We start from the raw sequence: 12,560 nt of genomic DNA on the forward strand, positions 1-12,560 counted from the left end.
TTCTTTTCTATCCAGAAGGCCTATTACCCTGTCGCAGATGAAAATTAGATCGGTTTGCCACGATTTGTTCTTGACAAACCCATGTTGGCTGCTACTCACCCTGTTATCTTCTTGGTGCTTATAAATAGTTTGTTTGATCATTTGTTCCAATATTTTTCTGGGAACTGAAGTTGAACTGACTTAAACTGATGATAATTTCCCAGCCTCTCCTTCCCCTCTGCAGAACAGGCAGAGCAGAGCAGTGCTCGGTGCCTCCCAGGGACCACCAGGGACCACCAGGAGCCACGCTGGGATTCCCTCCTCCACTTTTCCACGTCCTGCCATTCACTGTTCCAGCTGCCTGATCAGGGCTTGACATTTTTTAGGTATGGAAAAGCAGGTTTACAGCCCCCACCTGCCCTGCACCACCCTTCCATCTCCTGCCCTTCCCTCTCCTCAGCACCAGCTCCTTCCTGTGGAAAAACCCTGTGGAAATAATGGGAAAATCTTCCCTGTGATCCTCCCTAGCACAGAGCAGGGAGATTCTCTGTCCTGTGCCTGTGCCTGGCTTGGGGACAGGGACCCTGGCACAGGCCCCCCTTGGTCCTGCCTGCCCTCATGGGGTGGGTGGTCAGCACAGGGGTGGGGATCAGCGCAGCCTTTGGGGAATTCTCCTTAGGATCCTCCAGAGCTTCACACTGCTGGCCTCAAACAGAGCAGGAAAGGATCCTGGGGAGAGCACAGGGTCTGCTGTGGGAGGCTTCTCGTTAAATGGAGAAGCCTTTCCTTGTTTTTAATTAAATATAAAGACTATCTTACAGTCATAATTAGTACTGGGTGGCCAAGGATTAAAGGGGCAGCATCAAAGGCTTGCCTGGGAGGTGTAAGAGCCAGGTTTGCTCCACCATAAATCACCAGGAATTTCTGTTCTCTGGAAACTCCTCGTTGTATGAGGTGCTTCCAGTGCTGCTGTGCTCCTGTCAGAAGCTCTGAGCCTTACAAAATCCCTCTTCCTCTTTTAAAGCAAGGGGAGCAGAAGGACAATATTTAATAGGCGTGGGTCTGCTGGGATTAAAAGATTCTCTGAGCAAGGTGGGGGTGTCCAGAGAAAGCTCACTGGGTGGTGACATCCCACTGTGGCTCTGGGCTGCACAGGGTGTTCTCCTCACCAGCCAGGCAGGGATGCAGGCAGCAACCAGCAAAAGCAGCAGCAGGAGTTGGTGGTGCCTTGGGGTGGGTGATCCAGCCCAGCAGGAGGCAGCTGGGTGTCTCCCCCAACCCCAGGCTGTGATTTCCCTCTGTTTTTAATTTTATCTCCCACCTCATTTGCTTTGCTCTGCTCAGACCCTGCCGAGCCCATCAGCGCTGCAGAGGGAGCTGACAAATCCGTGATGGATGGTGCAGCCTCCCCCCCAGCCAAACCACCCCAGCAGCTCCTGCCTGTGCCCCCTGCCCCTGGCAGCACCCACAGGTGTGCCAGCACTGGAAGGGGCTGTGTTATTGCCACCCTTCTGCCATCCCTGGGGACAGCCAGACAAACACACAATAAGCTGTGACACAAATGGTGTTTATAAAACATTGCTCCTCTGGGATCCTCTTGCTGACAGTCATTGGGACTCTACTGGTTGCAGCAAAATGGAGCTGCTGTGACGCTCCTCACGCAGGGCTGGGCCTGTTCTGGCAGTGCTGGGCTCCCTGTGAGGAGGCTGAGGGAAAGGGAGCTCTGTTCCCTCCCATTCCTGGCTGGCAGAGGCAGCCCAAGAAACCCTCTGTGCCTCTACCAGACCTTTCAGCGCACACAGAGCAGCCCTGAGCCCCGGCTGCGATGGTGGGATGGAAATGTGAGCTCTGCTCTGGGATCCTGGGGATTCTGGAGTCGGGATGAGATGCAATAACATCACTGTTGGACTTGATCTTAAAGGTCTTTCCCAGCCTTCATCATCTGGTGATTCCTGCTGCCTGTGGGGAGTTCTCACAAAGGATGGGAACGCTGTCACCAAAGTGTGCCTTGCTGCAGACCCAGCCAGTGACCGGCTTTGCTGTGGGCACCCAGCTCTGGCATCAAACCCTTCCACAGCCCCAGCTGTCCAGGGGAACGCCAGGGGAACGGGAGCCCCGCTGCCAGGAGCAGCCTGCGCTCCGATTGCAGCATAATTCATTTCACAATGTATAAGAAAAGTTGAGTTATTGGGACATGTGACATTTATTTAGTTACATATCTCCTGTGGGAGGTTTCCAGGGCCATTAATGTAGTGTATTTGCATGGCTAGTTTACATGCCTTTGCTTGTTATTGCTGTCTATATTCCATGCACCTCACACTCAATTTCAATTCAAAGTTTGGCAGTTGAGGTGTCACGACTAAAAAATGGAATGGCCTCCCTCAGAAATGAAATAATTTTGTTGTTCAGTTCCGAGCGATTTTGTAATTTCATGCTTGTGTATGATAATTTTATGCTGTCCTGCTCCACGTAACTCAGCTCTGCCAAGCCCTGACAGGTGATAAATACAATCTTTTCCACCCGGCATGCGACAGGCCGGGATGAGGAGAAGGGGGGAAGAAAAAAAGGTGGCGATTTCCCATCTGAGGTCGTGGCGCAGCCGGAGCTGCCGCAGCCCCGGCCCTTCATCATTTCACGCCTGGATTCCGGCACTCGGCCCCTCAGCTGTGGCAGGGGGACCTGGGGGTCAAGGAAAGTGTCCTGGCGATGGAATGCTGCTGGAGAGGAGCCAGGAGTTGTGTGTACCAGGGGGAAAGTGATGACTTTGGCGTGTCCCCATGTGAGGGCTCCGGGACGTGGCTGTGATTTAGAGCCCAGCCTCTCTCTAATGGAGTTCAATAGAAGCGTAACCTTTTGGAGAAATTATTTTTACAAATCTGTTAAACATTTGAAAGACAGCAATTTCCAATAAAAGAATATGAGTCCTTAACATTTATCACCGGGCTACAGATTTTATAACTGTTACTTCATATTGTTCTTGTAAAAAATGTTTCTCCTCCTGAGAGCAGATGAGTCAAAAGACTATTAAGGAAATGCCAGAGGTACAAGGGGGATCTAATGGGTGCCAATAAAATGAAAGCAGAAGCAAACCATTTAAATTAAATTCAAGTGGTGATGAGAATCATCATTCCAGCGACAAACCTGGAAAGCTAAACACCACTGGGGAGCTCTGCAGCCTCTCTGAGCCACAGCAGATGCCCTGCTCAGCCCCTGTAGGATGCAACCTGTGGGATCAGCAGTAGGGCCAAGCCCGGATCCATGCCAGTGGCAGGCAGGAATGGGAAGTGCTGTCAAGCCTTGCTCCATCCCGGTGTCAGACAGGGATTGGCAGTGGTGCCAGACCCTGCTCTGTTCCCTGTGGGGATGCAGGCAGGGATGGAGCTGGCAGATGCTAAGTATCCCTGGTCAGCAGGCAGGAAAACCCCTCCCAGGCTGGAGACTTTTGGGGGAAGCTGCTGAAACACAGGAGAGGAGCAGCATGAAGGGCTGAATCTCTCAGAGAGGTGGTTGGCAATTCCCTGCTGGAAGGGCTGAGACACCCTTGTGGGAAGAAGCCCTTCAGCAGTGGGAAGGACAGTGACATCCCTCCTGGGCTTGCTCAGGTTGTGTCTTCCTTTGCCTCTCCTTCTGGAATTTAGACCATTTAAGGAAAATCGTGGGAAAATATCTGGGGTTTTTTTTGTCTTTGTTTTCTCTTTCCTCTGGGGGTCGGTGGGGAAGGTGCTGTATACCCCAAGGGATGGGGAGGCTCAGCTGGGAGCATCAGGCTGGATTTTGGGAATGACCCAGCTGGTCAGGTCAAAGCAAGGGACACAGCCAGAACCTCTCAGCAGCCTCGGCTGAAGTGGAGAGGGATTAGCTCCCTCTCCAAACAAGCTTGGGAACAGCAAAAAGTACTGGCAAATTATTTTATCACAAAGCTAATTGGGAAATACGTTTTTAAAATTTGGATATTTCATTTTACGGTTCTTAAAAACATAATTTGGGTTTTGCAGGGTTTTGGAAATTATTTTTCTTTTAATAATGCAGATGTATTTGCAAAGAGTACACAAAAAGAAGGATTTGGTGAGAATCATGGAATCACTGAGTTTTGAAAAGACCTCTAAGGTCACGGAGTCCAGCTGGTAGCAACAACAGAATTATTTCTGTTGTCTTTCCCTGCTCACATCCCTTTCCCTCTGGGGTAACCAGAGTGGTGAGTGGTTTAGCTTTGGCCAGCAGGCTGAGAGCTCTGTGACCAGGCCAGAACCAACACCTGCCTCTGGGCTCTGCACGCAGGATCCGTTCTTTGGGTGCCTTTTGGAGTTCCCTGTGGGATTTGGGGCAGGGAAAGAGACTGGGTGGGAGCCTGGGTGACCCTGTAAAGTCCCCTCCACCCCACCAGGTGCCAGCTGGTGCCCAGGAGGGTGACAGGGCGCTGTCCCCTCGGTGTCTGCACTAATGACTCGCAGGAGGGACAAGCGCCTGTCACAGCCCCCGCTCCCGCCCTGGCCATGTTGCCTGCAAATACATTTTTCTGAGGACACACATGAAAGAGATTCTGAATCAACATGACTACAGCTCTGTTAAGGCGGGTTCCCCTGAACCAGGAGGTCACCTCACAGCGCTGTGCTCACAGGACCACAGACAATGTATTCAGCACCAGCCATGCATCAGTGTCTGCCCTCCACGGGCGTCACTCCCGGCCTCCTCGGGAGCAAGGGAGGGGGGATTTACAGATTTCTTATTACTCTCAGGGTGTTAAGAATAGCTGGGAAGTGCCCAGGATAGAAAAGCTGTAAAAATCTCCCTGGTGTCCCTGACAGGAGGCTGCTCGTGCTGCAGCAGTTACAGATGTGTAATGTGCAATTAAGGCTTTCTCAAGGGTTTCTTAATATATTTGTGCAAGCTCAGCCATTCTCGGGTGGCATCAAGAGTCTCCTGGTGAATCCCATGCTTGGTCTTCCTTGTCTGTGTACCTCTTAACTGGGGGTTTATTTCTGTGATGAAGTCTCAGCTGATGGGGATGCTCCAAATTTGGAAGCCGTGTGATCTCCAGCCGTGTGCTGCCACAGCTGGACATCACCCAGGACAGAGGGCACCTCCCAGGCAGGATTTGGGCTCTGGGTTGGCAAAGACTGAGGAGCAGCCACCAGGGACACACTCCAGGTTATTGTCAGCACCAGGTAGGTCCCAGCACAAGGAGAGAAGTTTTGCAGCAGAGTCCCCTGTGCAGGGACACAGGGATCCTTCACACAGGCACAGCCAGCAGCAGGGTGTTGGTGTGTGCTGGAATATTTAGGGGGAAGGAGCTGCCTGCCAAGGATATGCCTGAGCTGGGGAGATCGGTGTCCAGACCGGAGCTGAGCAGAATTGATGAGCCTCTGAAAGTCTCCTGATGCATTTCCCTGGTTCCTAAATAAGGGAACCTCGGAGCAAAGTGCTACTCCAAGCCATAACTAAGGTTCTGCAGACACTCTGCTTCCAGCTTTACTGAGTGCTGTCATCAAAAATCATCCTGGGTGCTCCTGCTCCTCCTCCTTCCCCAGCCCTCACCCAGGCTTGGGGAAGCCATGGGAAATGGAATTCCAAACATCCAGGGAAGCATGGCTAGGGTCAGCTCAGAGTGCTCCATCACCCAGCTGTCCTCCACGTGAGCCTCCTTTGCACCTGACAGCACTAAAACCATTTTTTTTTCCCAAAATTTTCACCCACCTGCTGCCCTGGGGAGTGTGGCAGTGACCATCAGGGGTTTTACTGGGATGAATCCATTGGAAGCTCAGGATCCACAGTCCCCAAACCCATTTAGCCAACTGGGAATGAGCCTTTTCTGCCACGGTGTGAGAATTCCAGGCATCTCTTCTGCTCTGGAGTAAGAGGGCATTTGTCACTTGGGAAAGGGTTTGTAAATCCCACATCTGTGTGTGTGTGTGGCTCTCCCACTGCTCCCAGCCCATGTCACACCCCTGTGCCCAGCTGAGCGAGGACAGAAAGTCCCTGAGGTTGCACTTTGGGGCATTTCAGCCATTGCAGCAAACCCAGATGTGTGGGGCTCAGCCCCATCCCTGGGCTTCCCAAATTAACTCCATCTGTAACGCCGCTCGGAACGGAACAATAAATTAGGGTTGATTTTTTTTTTTTTTTCCTTGTTGCATATTTTTACACATCGCATATTTAATGCCTCTCTGAAAATATAAATAAAACATTCGTAACCATTAGAAATCCTTAGAATCTGGGAAGCGCCTAAGAATTTATTTGTTTGCTGGAGGATCATACATATTGTATTAAAACTATATAAAGGGTTTAATAAAATGGCAAAAATAAAGCAAGAGCGAAGGCTCTCAATCTGCGCTGAGAGGAGGGAAGTGATCTTTCTTTGATGCCTATTAAATGTTCCAGCAGATGAAACCCTATATTCTGCCAGGAAATGAGTTTGCCACGAGCCGATTGGGCGCTGTCGTGTGTGCTCGACTCTACCACTGTCATTCCTCTTCCTCGAGCAGCAATACATTACCCCGCCTCCATTTTTCATTCCTCACTGCCCGAAATGCAAATTTTCTCTCTGTTGTTTATATTAGGTTTTCAAATATATGGAAATCCAGATATCTGGAGGAAAATGTCAGGGCCAGGAATACTCGTGATCTGTCTTTTCCCCAGCCTGACACTTTTCTCCATTGCTTATGTGAGAGCCTGTGAGTTGCAGTCAGGGGAGAGGGCCAGGGGTGCTGAGGGGGTGCAGGGGTGGCTGAGTGCTGTTTGCAGGGTTTTGTCACCTCTGTAAAGCTGCACACATGGCCTGGGGAGCCAAAGGGACGCGTTGTGCAGGGATGAGCAAAGGGGAGCTGGTGATGGAGACGGGGAGAGGGGTGGGCTCTGCCTGGGCCCAGCACCCAGCTGGGCTCTCACTCACAAGGAGCTGGGCAGGATGGACATTCAGGCAGTGGTCACTGGAAAGGGCTCCCAAGCATCCTGTCCTCACCCCCTGAGTCTGCTGGGGCTGGTGTGGGAGTCCAGGCATCCCTCTGGCTGCCCTGGCAGGTCTGGGACCCTGACAGGGGTCAGGAACCCCCCTGGACAGAGCCCCCAGAGACACTGGCTGTGACCTCTGTCCATGGAAAAGAGTTTTCAATCTTACAGGATGAATTACAAGCTGTTTGATATAAGTAATAATTAAGTGTGGCACGGGTGCAAAAGTAAAATTTTAGGATTCTAGATTAGGGGTCCAAAGGGGACAAGATGGAGGAAATTGGGTGTGCCTTGTCCTTTTCCTCCTTCTTCATGCCCTTCATGTTTCACTGTGGTGTTGGCATTTTTCTGTTGGTTCAGGCTGGGGACACACTGTCCAACGTAGGTGACAGATATTGGCACGTTATTGTAAATCCAGCACAGGTAGTTTGTGGTATTTAATGTTTGTACCATCCCACTGAGGGCAGAGCCCCACACGCTGCCCTGCAGGACAGAGCTGCGGCAGGGCAGCAGAACATGTTAGAGATAAACAGAATAAACAACCTTGAAACCAGCACAGACAAATTATGGCTTCTTCTTTGGCAACAGGGCAGAAAGACAGAGACTTTTACAATCTCGGGATCATCAATACCTCAGATTCCGACAGGTTGGGAGCGGGGCTGGGTGCCCCAGGGATCAGCACTGAGCTCCCACATCACTGCTGCTCCTGCTGCCGCCGCTGCAGAAGGGAGGTGCCAGCCAGATCCTGCATCTTCAGGAGCAGTTTGTGGCCAGATCAGGCTGAGCTGCTGCCATTCCCCTCAGGTTTCTCAAGACAGAGGTGTACAAATAATCTGAATGAGGGCAGATGTGGCCTTGCAGAGCAGAGAGCGCTGTGGCTGTGAGCTCAGGGGTGTTTGTGAACTGCTCATCTCACCCACACTGACCCAATCTACCCCTGCTGCACCTTTGCCATGGCGGTCCAGCCCTTAGTGCTTCTGCCTTGCTGGTTTATACTGGGCAGACCAGGCCTGTGTTACAGAATTTCTGAGAGACAGAGAGCATGATTTATGTCTGGAGTGAGAATTGAGCTACCCCTCAGACTAGGCCCTGATAAGCGGCCTTGGTGGGGCCTCGAAGCCTTTGATGCAGTGAGAATTCAGTTGTGGCGCAGTTAAAAATTATGTTAAGGTAACCACAAAGTAATGAGCTATCTGAGTGTGAATTAGGGTAGAGCTGCAGTGTGAAAAGCCTGACCACCTTAAGGCAAAGGTAAACAATGTTAGCGTGCCAGAGTGCCTTTGTAAACTGTAAACTATGTAGAAGTGTATAAAAACTGCCATCTTCTCTAGAATAAACGGAGAACGTAGCTTTAACCATATTGGTTGGATGTGCGTTCTGTCCGGCCAGCTTTCCCGTTTTATGAGCCCCCTGGCTCTTGGCTTGCCTTGCCCTCAGCCCATTTTCAGGCCACAGCCTCTCCAAACCCCCCCAGTTCCAATCTCCCAGTGCTCCCAGTGGCTCAGCCCGTGCTGGGGGCACTGCTGAGGCTGGCGGTGAGATGGGAGCAATCCCTGCCACCAGGCACCGTGCCACGCTCTGCCAGCCAGGAGGAAGCAGTGGAGGCGTGAGGGGAAGGGACAAACCTCCACGTGGGCACGGACTGACTGACACTCTGATAATGAATGCGAGTTGCATCCATTGCTCCTCGATGAGTAAGAGTTATTTTAGGCTCTGGCAGCTTGAGAGGATGATCTGAAAGCAAAAAAAATCACTGTCTCCCAGTGCTGGAGAGAGCCTGATGTGCCTCAGATGGTGTCACCACAATCCTTCCAGCAGCTCTGAGGAGGTTGCACATGCAGGAAACCATCACTAGAGTCAGCACAACATTTGTTCCTGGGTTGTCCCCCCATGTAGGGACATGAGGAGCTGAGGGAACAAAGTCTGACAACAAATCCCCTATTAAGAGGGGTTTATGTTCCCATTTCTGAATGAGTGTGTGAGACCTGCCCACGCCAAAGGCTCCTGCACATGGTTGTCATTGCTCCTGGCACGGCTCATCCCGCAGCCCCACACAGAGAAACCAGCCCCAGACAGTCCTGATTTTAGAGTTCAGCAGCCAAGGGGAGGCTCTGGGGCTTGTTGGACATCCCTGAGCACAGTCTCTGCCTTCTCCATCAGCCAAGCTGCAGCACTCAAACATGTTTGCAAAGAGAATCATGAAAGGTTGCAAACACAATTCCGTTGAAAGCTGTGTTGGAATAATTACACACACAGAAATCTTTTCATCTGCTCACTCAGCTCTGCACGAGCACCCCTCCAGCACAGAGCAGCAAAGAGGTCACACAGCCTTAACACACACAAAGGCCACAGTCCTTTCACCTGGATGTTTTAACACCCAGCAGAAAACAATATTTCTGAAATCACAGGAGAAATGGCAGGATTAAGAAACAAACAAGCAAGAAAACCACCCCACTCTGCTGAGCATGGCTATTTGCCCCATCCCAAACACACAGAGAGGAGCAGCTGCTGCAGATCCTGCACCCAGAGCCCATGGCAGGGATGGCACTGCCTGTCCCTGCCTGTCCCTACCAGGGCTGAGGACACTGGGGCTTTGCACTGGCACCTTGCACAGGGATCTGCAGAGGGGATTTTGCACAGGAGCTGGCTCTGCTTGGACTCCCTCTGCCACACCAGGGTGCCTGGAGGTGTTTGGTGACATCACAGACACCCAGGGAGATGTTCACCTCCCTGTGCACCCAGGGCACAGCACTTGTGAAACCAGCCCCCACCCCTGTGGTTGTGTGATTCAAGAAACCAAATTGCCGTGCCCAGGTTTTTCTTCCTTGAGTGTCCATCAGAAAGAAAGCGAGATCAGATCCAAGGGAATTTCTGGGGAACAGGGCTTGCATCCTCCATCAGCTCAGCTGGAGATGCTGGCATTTCCCCCAGAGCAGAGTTAATATTCTCTGTGCCTGCAGCAGCAGCAACTCCAGCCCTCTCCTCCTCAGCTCCCCCTTCCCAGGCTGAATGTTTTGGCAGACTTCTTGTTCCAAACCAGTGGACCTTGTAACGCCTCGGAATGCATAATCCAAACCTCCCTGCCTAGGAAAGGCAGGAGTTGGGACAAAGCAGCCTGCACCTTCTATCCTTTAGTCACCAGTTCAAGCTGTGTGGAAGGAAAAAGGGGTTTTCTCTGTGTTCTCATTTTCCTCCTGCCCTGGCCTGCCCCACTCCTCAGACCCACAGAGGCCTTGAGGAGCTGCATTCCCTGCTGGGAACGAGCCAGCTCTGCAGCCAGGAGCATCAAAGAACATCTTCCCCTGGTGTTCCGTGGCTCATGATCCGTGCTGAAAGGCAGCTCCAGCTTTTTTGAAGACCTCAGAGCTGCTCCAAGGCCACACAAGAGCGTTTAAGGGAACAATCAGGAGTCTGTGACACACATTTCTGCTCGTCTGCCAGGACAGGTGAGCCCAGGTGAGTGCTTTGCCTGTTCTATTGCCTCTGAGCCTCTCAGAACACAGAAACAGCTACTGCAGGTCCTCCTTTCCTCTGAGCAATACAATGATTGCAGATCAAAAATTAAAAATGTTGAGAAAAAGAATCCCTTTGGCCGTGGTGAGATCCTGAGCACAGAGAGCAGATCCCTCACAGCAGAGCAGCAGAAGCTGTCACACGCTGTCACCGAGGGCAGAAAGCACTGCCCACACACTCGACCCCAGCATGGGCAGTTTTAGGCTGATAGCAATTTGCAATGGGTTTATTTCACCAGAATGAATTAATACAGGAAAATAATTTGCAGATTACAACAATTCCTTCAGCAATGTATGACTCAGAGGCAGGCACACAGCCAGCACTGAGACTCAAATTATTTGCAGCTCCGCTCTCTGGCAAGGTCTGGTTTGAAGCAAATCCTAATGAGATGCACAATTTCATTCTGGGCCACATGAACACGAGAACCTGAACCTCATCTTGATGGACCACTGCCCTTGACAGCCCAAATTTCCAATGCAATTGGAGCTCACTTCCTGCAGGTGAAGTGTCTTGGCCACCAGAGCCTGGGCTGTCCCTGCAGGCGCTGCACAGCCCCCAGGACCTGGGCAAGGACGGCAGGTTTGCCCCTCAGTTCATTGCAGCTGCAGGTGATGCATCAGGGTGAAGGCTCTCCAGTGATGATCCCTACAAACAGCCCATCCATCATTAGAGAAGGTCAAGTTGCAGATGGATTCCATTATTTTACAATCATGTATTGTAAAGGCAGGTGAACCCAATGGGAAGAAATGACAATGTTTGACTCAATTCAGAAGGCTGAATTATTTCTTTATTGTAATTATGCTATAATACATTAACTTACTATATAAAAGGAGGATACTAAAACTACATACTATTTTCTCTGACTCTAACTCTAACACAACTCGTGACACTCTCCCTATAGTCCAGCCCCAGGTGGGTTGGATTGGCCATCAGGCTCAAACAATCTTTACTAGAATCCAACCAAGCAATCACCCCAGGTAAACAATTCTCCAAACACATTCCACATAGGAAAAACAAGGAGCAGAAATAGAAATTGTTTTCTCATTCATTTCTCTCTGTGCACCTCTATGAAAAATCTTGAGAGGGAGAGAAATGTGCTTGCCACAATCATGCACTTCCCCCCCATTGCCCTTGCTTGGGTCCCCAGCAGAAGGTGAAGCTCTGAGGGTGTTTCCAGCTGCCTGGAGCTCGGTGCTCCCACTGGAACAAGTGGTGGTGGAGCACAAGGTGTCACGGGTGGCTCTCCATCCCTTCAGAGGCTGATGAAAATAAATCCCAGAGGAATGTGCCAGCTCTGCAGGTGGAACCTGAACTCCTCGGTTCTACAAAGACCCCTTGAAGCAGAGAGCAAGGCAAAACTCTTGTAGTTCACAAAAGCCTGTGGTGGATGGAAATTCCAGGTCTGCTTTTAAGCTCTCCCACAGGTAGCTCCTGCTCAATGGCTTTGGTGACCAATCCAACCCCCCAAGTTCATCCTCAGCTTGGAGGACCTGAGCAACACAGGTTCCCTTGGTCCAGGAGGCAGGAGACCAACCTATTTCAAGATCTCTGTAACTCACAGATGTCTCTGAACACGCTGTTTCCTTTCAGCCACCAGCAAGGCCTGAAAACAGGGGCCCAGCTGGCTCATGGAGATGCTAAAGCTGGAAGAGCTGTGGAGTGAGGGAAGGAGAGAGCCAGGCACGAACTCAGTGTGGGCTGAGCTGTGGTAGGGAGAACCAGGAAACGTCAGGGTGTGTGTTTAGGTGACTCTTTGTGTTTCACGTACTTCAGCTCTGTCTTACAGGAATGAGAGTTTAGCCAGGCTGGTCTGGAAGCCCAGCTTTAGGAAGGAAAGTGTCCTGGGGCTCTTCAGCTCCACGCCCCAAGCTGGAGACTCAGCACGCCTTGGACCTATGCAGTGTGGGAATAAACCTCCTCCTTCCCTGTGCACAGGATGTGTTCCTTTTTCTGTCACAGGACAAACCAGAAGAGGAGAGCTCCTGCCTGGCTGTGCCTCACAGAAGTGGTGTCTGAGCACACCGGGATGATCGGAGGTGTCATGTGTGCATCATTTAAATTAACGTTGCTAAAACAACAATGCTATTTTTAATATTTAAAGAGCCCCTTTGAAGAGTAGGAGA

General features: G+C 51.1%; 1 long non-coding RNA gene across 1 annotated transcript; it reads left to right on the forward strand.

Moving 5' to 3' along the window:
• The first annotated feature begins 233 nt into the window (after window positions 1-233).
• On the forward strand, window positions 234-2,914 carry LOC140685160 (uncharacterized). Its single transcript, XR_012058429.1, has 2 exons — window positions 234-365; window positions 1,901-2,914. It is a non-coding gene; the product is annotated as an uncharacterized lncRNA (long non-coding RNA).
• Window positions 2,915-12,560: the final 9,646 nt, after the last annotated feature.

Source organism: Taeniopygia guttata, chromosome 15 (assembly GCF_048771995.1).
Source record: "Taeniopygia guttata chromosome 15, bTaeGut7.mat, whole genome shotgun sequence".
NCBI lineage: Eukaryota > Metazoa > Chordata > Aves > Passeriformes > Estrildidae > Taeniopygia > Taeniopygia guttata.